Raw genomic sequence first — 12,396 nt, forward strand, 5'->3', positions numbered from 1 at the left:
AATTTGTTTCCAGATCTACGAGTTTATCTAACTACAGGATTTGGGGTACTAATATTATGGTTGGGATACAAGCAATTGTTGGTGCTTTTGCTTTAAAACGGTTCCCATTTTCATCACTTTCATTTGACATGGTACATAGTGCATGGGATGGTGCTGAATAGGATAAAAAAGGTATATATTTTCATCTTTTTCTAAATAAATTTGGGTACCAAATTTTGATTTTGCTCGAATGGACAAAAGAGAATTTTCATAAACAAGACACATGTTGGTTTGTTTAACTAAATGAACAACAAATTTTGTACGTTTACGTTCGTTTAACTGTTCATGTTTGTCCATTAGTTATAAAAATAAAATATAAAAGAGAGTTCAGATTTTGTGCAGCTAACTTAAATCCTGTTTGATCTCAATTTTCTTATAAAATCTGATTTTACACATGTAGGAAATTGGGTTAGAAGCATATGCTGCTAAAGGTGGTGTTAAAACACATGTGAAGTGGTCTCCTTCTTGGTACAGAATGTTTCCTGAGGTAACAACATGATATTGTACACACTCGTGACAGAATTTGCGAGAATACGAGCCCTTGTTTTAAATGCTTTATTAAAGGTTGTATTGTTGCAATACACTGAAGACGATGATGTTCAGAAACTTGTGAGCAAATGCCCTGTTAATGTGTTTGGCATTGAAGATATGGGTAAAGGTATTTTGTGTGTTATATTTTTATTTATGATGTTTTTATTAAAAAACATGAAAGTGGTTTAAAACCTTATGATGCAATTCTTTGAACAGGTGTGCTTGTGTGAAGAGGGCAACTGTTGTTAGACCACGAGCCAGTACATTGTGTCGGGGAATACATTCGAGAGCCTGGATGATAAGAAACACTAGCACTAACACAGTCGAATGCCATTATATTTGTAAGTATAATAAAGTATCTGCATAATTACTAGGCATGCAAACGAACCGAGCGAACATGAATGGGGTATGTTCATGTTCTCTTGTTTAACTTAAACGAAAAAAGCGATTAAATACGAACAGTTAAACGTATGAGATTTTCTTGTTCGTGTTCATTGATTAAAAAACTGAATGTGTTCATGTTTATTTTTGTTCATTCGTTAATTGTACAAACTAATAGCTCACCAACGTAAATGAACATACATACGGATATAGCTGAGCTAGATGAACGAATATAAATGAATGTAACTTAGTGAACACCGAATAAAAGTAAAAAATGAATTTTAATCTGTCAGACCCAAAATTATATATAAAATTAACAAATCTAGATGAATGCACACTGATGAGCATTAATGGATGTAACCGAACGGATATAAGCGAATTTCCACAGACAGGACACACGTTGGTTTGTTTAACTAAACGAACCGAACCCATACCCAAGAAATTAGTAAATTACTTTGGAAAGTATATATTGCTGGTGAAATTTACAGTAGCTTATGTATCAATTAATTTCCTTACTACTTAGCTTTGCTGCATTTTTGTTTCTTTGGTCACTTTATAATGCATTAGAGATTAAATGGCATGCTCTTTGATAATAGATCTGATAAATCACCAACCGAAGTGTGAACATCTTTAAGTGGCAATGTGGCATGCTATTAATTTCTTTTTCACAAATGCATGTGACTGAAACTTGACAACATATTAAAAGTTTAGTCTACACAAGTTTCCTAGATACTCATTTGGTTGTTATGCTTGCAGGAAAAGGTGACGTATTGAGTTTGACCATTTAGAGAAGTGGCTTTTAGGACAACTAGGACTAGAAGTTTTTGCAAATTATACTTGTCATTAGTAACAAATGTTGCAGGTTATATCTTTTCTTTGTTAGCAATTCAGATTTCAAACAATATTATGGCATGTGAAGTTAAGGGTTAGTCCGCCCCGTTCATCATTTTATAACTTTAAGTTGAATTTGAAGTAAAAAAGCTAAAGCTATAGTTTAGTGCAAAATGGTAAAATCAATTTGACTTTTGCAAGTTTTGTTGACAATAATATTGGAACAGGGTACTTTAGGGGTACAAGAGAATTGGTTAATTTTAATTGTACAACTTTCATTTTGACCAAGTGAAAGTCAAACGGATGCATATTGCATATTTGCATTAAACTGTTATAGTTATCATGAATCAAGTTTTTGTTAATAAGTTTTGATTATGGGACAACTTTTAATCGGATACGCAGGTCAAAAATTTGCAAACATGCCAAACTTTCAAAATGAATTTTTTTTCATTTTAATATGGTTCAGAACATTGGTTACGAGTATTTAGGCTGGTTTAAAAAACTAATGAGTCACTTCAACTTCAATGTAAGGATTAAAATTGTTACAAGACAGTTTCGAGTATCGATCAAAACACAAATATTACGGCTAAGGGCAATTTCCCTTTGTATATCGTACCTATTTTTTTTCCAGACATTAGGTAAATTTATTTACCTTTTCACTGTATGTAGGACAAAATTAGTTTATATAGGGCTAAATATCATATTTGTGTAACTATTCATTTTGTGTTGCATTTTTGTACTCGCCAACTATAATGAGAATTTTTGTGTTTCTTATTAACGGTTGTGCTTGAGTACTATTTGATCATAAAAACCATATACGCAATGATCTGTTCTAAAGAAAACTTATTAATATTTATTTCTCCAGTGAAGTTCGGGTGGAAGAATTGGAGGCTCAATTATCTAGACTACTTAAAGATTAGTGGACATATACAAAACTAGGAGATGCTATAACCTTTGAATTAGATTGATACAGGTTAATCTTGATGATATACAAAACGTGACTGAATTCACCAACTATACATGTTGGGTTAATCTTGATGGGTACGGGTTTTAAACTGGGTCAAGGAAAACGAGTCAAAGATGGATATGGGTCATCAGGAAATGGTTCATTCAATCACGTTTATTTGTGTCATATTAGTCAAAAAAAAGTTGTGGGTCAGTACCTGGCAAAATGAAGGCCACGTGGAGTATTGTACACCATTCACGTAACTCAAGATGGGTTCATGCAATAGAGTGGAGTGGAGTGGAGTGGTCGTGAAAAGTTTGTACGTAGCATCTCATAATGTTCCTTTTGAAGTTGATGGTTCTAAAGCGGGCTTATACAAAACCCATGGCCAACTCACTTTTCTCAAGGTTCATGATGCTGGACATTCGGTTCCTATGGATCAACCAAAGGTAGCTTTGAGCATGTTAAAAAGGTGGACTAGGGAGTCACTTGCTGGTTCTTAATGTAATGTGAGCCAGCTTGATGGTGTGGCTAACTGTTTGTAGATAAACTATATGTGGTTTTAACTGAGTTGAACTATAAGAGCATTACCGACCTAGCATTTTGGATGCTTTATTTTTCTGTTGACGGCAAATTATAACTATCAATATAAATATAACTAGGGTATAGCTCGTGTTATACACGGGTGGAAAAACATGTCAACAAACATAATAAATTTAAATAACAAATTCATGCATAACTAAGTTATTTAATAAGCGTTACCTTAAATTTAATCTTCAGATTCCAAAGAGTTTAGAAGATCATCAAAATTTGACTCATAGTTCTCACACTCTAACAACCATTTTACCTTCTCGCTAACTTCATTTTTCAAATCCAAATGTGCCCTTTCTTTTCTAATTAACATTAGCAAGATTCAAGTGATTCAAATCTCTTAAAAGAAACATAGATTCTAATATTAATTTAGGATAGTGTCTGTGCTACACGCGGTGGAACATATTTAAAACATAATATATATGTAACATAATATAAATGTAATCAAATGCAAATGTTGTACTTATAAATAAATGATATATTTCAATATTGTTTAATATTGTTCCAAATGATAGTATTTGAACTAACAATATATTTCAAACCCGGGTAATATTTAAAACGAAAGTACGAAAATTCGTAGTAGTTGTAGAGATTATAATATTGGATTTAATATTGAAATAGATTGAAAGATAATTTTGAATTTCGATTTGTTAATATTAAAGTCTATAACTTATTTTTGTAAAGTTCATATAAAGGTTGAAAAAATAGTCAAATCATTATCATTATTATAAAATAAAGTCTAAATCATATACCAAAGATGCATACAATTACCGGAAAGTTAATTTGAATTTGTAATTTATATATATACAATATTGTATATTGTATACAATTACCAAAGATATTTTTTATATATATACAATATTGTATATTGTATATATTGTATACGGTCCTTAAGTTATTAACCTTTATAAACACAATTAGATTAAGTTGTTTAAATGTAACAATATAGTCAAATTTTAAATGTATATAAAATAATATAGTTTATCAAATCATTGTTATTTATATGGACCATTAATTATAAATTAATGGTTAATCATATACCAAAAATGTTTAGAATTACCAAATTCAAAACATTAACCTCCACTGACCTTAAATATGTAAGGTGAAATTTGAGTGCGTGATCAATTTTATAACTATCTATTACATATACTTATTTATGTAAGATATAATAAATAGAAACGATAATAAAATTTTGAAATTAGAATATAAATAGTAATCAGATAGTTTTGTAAATTATCAAAATATTATCAAAATAAGGTAATATAACTCTTTGAAAATTGTATTATCACTGTCATTGGCGTTATTCAACAGTCGATTCGACCCGTTTCATAACCTCCGTATTTCAAAACCTAACCACCCGATTTTCAAACCTTTTTCACGTGGTTATAATCATATTAATAGTCTAGATCATTTCTAAAACATGTGTTTAACAGTCCACGATCTTCAAAATTGACCAAATCAGTTCATTCGAAAACCTAACTGTTGCCGATTCATATTCGGCGAAGTTACAGTTTAGGCGAAGTTATCCGTAACTTCGCCTGATGTTTAACTTCGCCTGATAATTAATTATGTAACAGTATATGAGGCGATGTTGTGGTTAGGCGATGTTGTGGTTAACTTCGCCTGGCCCTTTGTACTTAACTGTTATCCGGCGAAGTTCAAGTTGAGGCGAAGTTGTTCCCAACTTCGCCCCACCTCTAACTTCGCCTATACAGAATAAATCACAACTTCGCTCATGGTAACAGGCAAACTTGTGATTTGCCTTGACATTTATCTAACTTAGCCTGTTTGTTGCAGAAATGGCTGCTGTAGCTGGAGCAGGCGGCGCAGGTGGTGATGATGGAGGAGACAACCAACGACAGTTTTTCCCGGGTCATAACATGTACATAACATTATACCCGGATGCGAGCGGTGTTGATGATTTCCGCGAGATCATCACGTTCTTACTCCGCTCGCGTATATTCCACGCGATTACTACAACACTGCCGATATCCTTGCCAAACATTGAGGATTTTTGGTAGACAGTGGAGTATGACTGTCGCGTCGAGCCCCCGGTGATGCGAGCAACGGTCAACAATCAGATTGTTCAGTTCTCATCTGAACAGATCCGGGCGGCTTTGCGGTTTGGAGACGAAACGAGAGACGATCCGACAGACTTTGTAGCTCCTTTCCGAGATGGAGCGTTTCTGAGAATGGGATACTCTGGTCCCTTGGGAGATACTCATAGACGCAAGGGGTTCTTGCTAGACCAGTGGCGCTTTCTCATGCATGTGATGATTGTGTGCATGTCAGGGAGAAAGGCTGGTACTGATGGGATGGGCGCGACCATGCAGTCGGCGATGACTGCTCTGACTTACAATAAGCGTTTTTAGTCAGATGGTCTTCTACGAGATAGATCGACAGAGAAGAGCGGTGGCGCGTGAGAGATTTCTTATGTATCCAAGATTCATTCAGATGATCTTGAATCACGTTGCTCCAACGTTACCTCAGCGCCGCCCAATCAGATATGTAGAAAGTGTGAGTAAAAGGATCTTCGCCCAGTGCAGATCTTCCAGTGCGAGGAGTAAACCTGAGCTCCGTCCTCGACATACTCCTTTATTCGGGTACTTGATCAACCCAAAGTATGTGCCAGCTCGTGGGGACGAGTTTCGGGATCCTCAACCACAACAAGCTGGAGCGACTCAAGATATACCTGCTGCTCCTGTTGTGTCCCCGGAGGAGAATGTAGACCTTGATGCTGCATTTGGTGGTCAAGGCTTCTTTGATATGGATCGGGTTGATCCTGAAGAAAATGTGCAAGTATCATTTGAAAGGGTTTCGAGTGTGAATGTGACTAGGGCAGCTACAATGGTGACTAACTCTGATTCTGATGATGAAGTGGATGAAGCAAGACGAATTTTGGTAACTCAAGAACGAATTCATGGGAAAAGAAAGAGAACTGGTGATGACAGCGAGTCAGATTATGAGGAAGAAGTACATCAGTTGATTCGTAGATCAAGAAGGGAACGGGCAGGTGCAGGTTCGGGAGCTGGTGAGAGCTCAAGAGTGGTACATTTCACTCCACCAGCACTGTCCGGTATGACAATGGTCCCTTCATCATTACAAGTTATAAGGCCAAGCGCCACGGACGTTTCCGTGGTGGCTACCTCATCCTCTTTCGGCCTCCCACCCACTACATTCCAGCTATCGACTCCGGAGATTGTTTCCTTGCCACCTCCAACTCTTACTCCAACGGAGGTTGTGGCAAGATTTATTGAGTCGACGATTGTAGCTACTGCAGGGTGGTCAGTGACGATACCATCTGCGGTTACGTTTACACCTACTTCTGAGGTCCCGGTTACATTGGAAATCCCTCCTCAGTACACTCAAGATATATCACATCTGAGGTTTGATTTCGATGCAACCTTATCCGACACTGAACGAATAGCAGCACTTGAACGGGTCGTGGCAGAACAATCAAGGGTGAATCTTATCCAGACCCAGGCTATTCAGCGATTAGTTGCAGAGAATCAGATACAGTCGTCCCTGCTGATAGAACATAGCAAAATCATTGATGCTTTGAAGGAGTTCTTGGCATCTCAGGGGGAGACGAGCTGTAAAGGCGATGAGCTGAGGACTAAGAAGCGAAATGATCGAGACGATGATCCTAATGCATCGAAAGGTGCAGGTGGAGAGTTGCCAAGAACTGAACAAGCTCAAGGGGCTTCCACATCTCAGGGGGAGTAAACAAGTGCAGCGGGCGGTACAGGTGATGAGGTGGTGGTCGTGGATGTTGAGGAGATGGATGATGAGTTTGTAGGTGATGATGATGTATTACCGGTTGAAGAGATAGAGAAGATTGGTGCAGAGATTGTTATTGATAATGATATTGAAGAGGGAGAGATAGTAGAGGAGAATGTGGAGCATGAGATTTCGGATGTTGATAAGGCAGATATAGGTAAAAATATGGGAAGTGATGAGACGGAATGGGAAGAGCAGCCAAGATGGAAAGAAGGCTATGCTCAGTGGTTCGTAAAAACGAAGAAACCGGCGGTCCCTACTATGTTTAAGAAGAGTTACAACATTAGAGGTTATGCTGAATCGAGAAAGGGGATTATATGCTGGATATATGATGAGCAGTTGAGGCTCTTTGTGATTAAAAGATACGATGGTGTTCAGTACTTCAAGAGGCTGTTGAGATTATTGAATACATTGCCAAAATGTGAAGTGAAAGACTTTGCCAGATTGGGGTTGATAAACAGGAGTGATGATAACATGGCTAGAGTCATTGGGAAGATTGTTTGGAAGGAAAGTATAAAAGAGAAGAAGTTCGAGCTGTTGAAACCACAAAAGGGAAAACTTATTGAAGACAAAGATAGAGGATTGAGAGCAGATGGCAAGCCTTGGATGATCATGAAGTATAAGCCGATCCGGTGTTTGAAAGAAGTGCCGATGAAACAAATGCCCAAGGATGTGCTGAAAGATCTGAAGTGGTGGTATGTAGATTGTGAAACAGCTGAAGCAGTAATGGAGGACGAAGATGAACAAGAGCTGCTGAGAGTCTATGATCCGATGCATCTAGTGAACTTGTCTCAAGCTGATCTGCAGGTGCTGAATGAGAAGAAGATATTTTATATTCCTGCTTGGAAAGACGAAGCGAAGAAATATCAAACAATTGTATCAGTTTGTGTACGTGAAGGAGTTCATGCTTAAAGATGAAGATACAAGATTGTTGAAGATTACAAGACACGTGCTTGAAGATAAAGATATGAAGCTACTGCCAAGGGGGAGTCTGTTGGTACATGATGTTAGTAGTTCAGTATCTAGTGTCTGTAATCGAGTTAGTAATGTTTTGTATTTGAATTAAGCGAAGTTGAGTCTCAAGTTCGCCTGATATGGGCGAACTTGTTAGATAAGCGAAGTTAGTGACAACTTCGCCTGAACATGCCAGGCGAAGTTGTCGTGTTTATATAATCTGTTAGGTTACGGCAGAAAGAATATGTGTGGATCGAGTTGTAACGAGTTGTCCAGTGTTGGTGATTGATATCACGTGTTTCCAGTTGCAATACAACGTGTCTTCGTTTATTGTAACGTGTGTTTAATAGTGTTAGCTCGTATCGTCTTCTACGCTCGTAACGTCTTACGTAGGGATTCCGCACCTACGTAGAACGAGATATTCCGTGTAGATCCGGCTGGGAACCTACATTATTATTTAAATTATTGATCATTAATTCTAAATTAAGTTGTTTAAATGTAAAAATATAGTCTAAATTTAAATGTATAAAAAAATATATTTTAGTCAAATCATTATTATTATTATGGACCATTAATTATAAATTAATGGTTAATCATATACCAAAATTGTTTATAATTACCATATTCAAAGCATTGACCTATATCAACCTTAAATATGTAATGTCAAATTTGAGTGCGTGATCAAATATATAACTATCCATTATATATACTTATTTATGGTGATCAATTTTATAACGATAATAAATTTTTTAAATTAAAATATAAATAGAAATCAAATAGTTTTGTAAATTATAAAAATACGGTAATATAAATTATGTTTTAAAATATCGTAGAAATTTAAATCTATATAAAATAATATATTGTAGTCAAATCATCATTATTATTATGGACCATTATTTATAAGGAAAGTCAGTATTCAATATTGATGTTAATTAAAGTGTGATTGGGATAATTAAAGTATTTAAATTATCATATTTATGTTAATTCGGTTATTTAAACAAATAAAGAAAGTCAAACTAAATCAATTGTATTAATGGGATAATTAAATATGTACATGAATATACATGATTATTCAAAAAAATAAATATACATCAATATAAAAAAATACATCTTATAAAGTCATCCTCTGTCACACCCCAACCAAAGGCGGCGGAACATGCCGGGGTGCAACGATTGCTCATAAGAGCATGACACTATTTAAAGCGACAATATTTAACAAACTCATTTCATTTCACAACATCGAAAATGTCACATAACCAAATATTCATAACACAAATACAACAAAATATAGCAAATCAAATATTGTTCATTTTTGCTAATATCCTAACGGTATTTGTGACGTTTTCTTCACCGAACTCCATAATCAACCTAGATGCAAACCTGTAACATTTCATAAAATAAAGTTTATCAACACAAAGGTTGGTGTGCAATTCATAAGTTTGAACAATAGATATATAGTATGAAAAGCCACAAAACTAGTATACAAAACCATAAATAATAGCTATAAACTTGAATAAATAGTTATCGCTAACAAGTTAGCGACACCCAACTATAAGGGGTTGCCAAATAGTTTAGGATTTTATAGTTATCGTTAATTGCATTACGTTAACGACACCTTGCCATGAGGGGTTGCCAAATGGTCTAGGATTTATAGTTCCACCATCCAAAAGCGATAAACACATAGTCAAATAAGCATAGAACACCAAATCGAGCAATTATTCAAGTAAGGTATACAACAACGTTTGTGGTTAAAGACCCAAGTATAAAACATTTAGTTTAGGTAAGTTGAAATGTCACCCCCAAAATAAAAGATAGAAAACGGGGTATGAAGTTACTCACGTTCAAGTAATAAACTTGAAAGATTGATTATTTGGAGATTTGCCGGAACGACGAGTTTAACGTATGAAGCCTAAATAAAAGAAAGTCTTGGATTTAGAAAGGTTGTCTTGAAGATCTTTAAATAAAATAATTGTTGCAAAAACTAATCAATTAAAGTTCAAGGTTTAAAATGTAACTATTTAAGAATTTATAATAATAACCCTTTTAAAAAATGTAAGTTTGCTCAAAACCGGGTTAAAGTATCTAACCTTAATATTTACTTAACCAATGTTAAGTAATAAGGTGGGGAAAATGCTAAAATGCAAGTTCCATTAGGCTAAAGATACTAAAACGGGTTTTTAACGAGTGTTCGGGTTGTCGGTTCGGGTCTTGACAAATGGTCGAACCCAAATTCAACTTTCCAAAATATTAATTGTTATGAGATAACTCATTAAAACATACTAACACTTAACCAAGTACGTAGATCTATTGTTTAGAACTAACAACGCACGTTAAGCGAGTGTTCGGTTTTGTCGGTCCAAACTATGTTATGAGATCAAGTTGGATCCAACTATTCCAAGTACTTAAGAAAAATAATTAAAATCAGTTTGTAAACTATTTTTTAAAGAAATATACAAGTCTTGATAACTAAAAACACACTTGTGTGTCTTAAGCGAGTAAAAGTCGGTATAGTTCGGTCTCCATCTCACAAATAGTTCATAGATGGTTTCTACATGCCCAAATATCATAGAACTTGTATATTGGTTTATAAATGAAGAAAACTTAAATTTTACAACAAAAAAAGTTAACTACAAGTCTTTTAAGCAAAAGTTTCGGTTTAGTTCGGTTCCCATCTCCCAACGAGTTCATAGATGGATTCCATATGCTTAATATCAAAGAACTTGTAAAAATGATTTTTGAAACTCAAATCTAGCAATAAACATGTTTAAACAACTATTTTAACAAAACTAGTAAACAAAAGTTCGGTTTCTCGGTTTGGACTAGTTTCGGTTAAACCGAGGTTAGTCTTATACAAACCCACACCATGGAACTTGTAAATAAGATGAACAAACTAAAGGGTTAGAAGTTAGTCATAAGTGATATGTATAATAAGTTATGTGTGTGTAAATATATATCAAGAACACGAAGTCCTTCATGAAGCCTTGCCTTATGACATTCGAAACTTAACCAACCAAAGTCGGTGAAGAAACAAATAAAGTAAACAAGGGGTGTGTATTATATATATGTTGTACCACCATATTCAAGAGTTAGTAATGTTAAATGAACAAGTTAGAATGAAAGACTATAGTTAGTTTGACTTGAGAAGTCAAAACTTCAAAAATACATAAGAAATAACAACCTTGAATCTATGGAGTTTGAGAGAGTTTTTTGGAGATGTAGCAAGAGTAAAATGAAGAAGATGGGTGTGTATATATAGGGAAGGAGTGAAGGGTTGGGTATAAAGATTCTTTTATGGTTTGCATAAAAATGGGTATGTTTAAATGGTCAAACAATGCATAATATAAAAAAAACAATATTTTAAATGATAAGATCCAATATTTTATATATTTGAAATGTTCGGGTTACAAACGGGTCGGGTTTACATAACAAAAGTGACCCGAAATTGACGAATGTCACAGTATTCCCTACTTTAGGAAATTTCATCCCGAAATTAAGATGAAGACGACGATGCAAACAAATGTGGATACTTCTCTTTCATTGCGTCTTCTCGCTCCCAAGTAAACTCCGCGCCACGCCGTGATTCCCAACGAACTTTTACTAACCGAATACGACTACGTTTGGTTTTCTTCTTGTTGCGATCCATAATCTCAACGAGTCGTTCAACCATAATCATAGACTCATCAACATGAACTTCATCGAGGGGTATATGAAGATTACCCTCGGCTAGGCATTTTTTGAGATTCGAAACATGAAATGTCGGATGAACACCGGCAAGTTCTTGCGGTAGTTCAAGTCGATACGCTACTTTCCCAACACGCTCAAGAATTTTAAAAGGACCAACGAAACGAGGAGCTAGTTTACCCTTCTTTCCAAAACGGACTACCCCCTTCCAAGGAGATACTTTTAGAAGGACAAGATCGTCAACATTAAATTCGATCGGTTTTCGCCGTTTGTCGGCGTAACTCTTTTGACGATTTCTAGCGGTTAGGAGATTTTTACGGATTTGATCAATGACGTCGGTGGCTTCTTGGACCATTTCGGGTCCCGTGATTTGAGCTTCACCGATTTCGTTCCAACAAATCGGGGGAACGACATTTACGATCGTAAAGAGCTTGAAAAGGAGCCACATCAATGCTAGAGTGGTAGCTATTGTTGTAGGAGAACTCGATGAACGGAAGATGAGAATCCCAATTCCCACCGAAATCAAGAACACATGCTCGTAGCATATCCTCGAGTGTTTGGATTGTACGTTCGGATTGACCGTCCGTTTGAGGATGATAAGCGGTGCTAAGATCGAGACGTGTTCCCAAAGCTTCTTGAAGTGAACGCCAAAAATGAGAGGT

General features: G+C 35.6%; 1 long non-coding RNA gene across 1 annotated transcript; it reads left to right on the top strand.

Annotated features, from left to right (window-relative positions):
• The first annotated feature begins 554 nt into the window (after positions 1-554).
• On the top strand, positions 555-1,829 carry LOC143568931 (uncharacterized). Its single transcript, XR_013141649.1, has 3 exons — positions 555-697; positions 787-911; positions 1,708-1,829. It is a non-coding gene; the product is annotated as an uncharacterized LOC143568931 (long non-coding RNA).
• The last annotated feature ends 10,567 nt before the right edge of the window (positions 1,830-12,396 follow it).

Source organism: Bidens hawaiensis, unplaced genomic scaffold (genome assembly GCF_021521415.1).
Source record: "Bidens hawaiensis isolate Kalapana, Puna unplaced genomic scaffold, B.hawaiensis_p1.1 tig00024254_1, whole genome shotgun sequence".
Lineage (NCBI taxonomy): Eukaryota > Viridiplantae > Streptophyta > Magnoliopsida > Asterales > Asteraceae > Bidens > Bidens hawaiensis.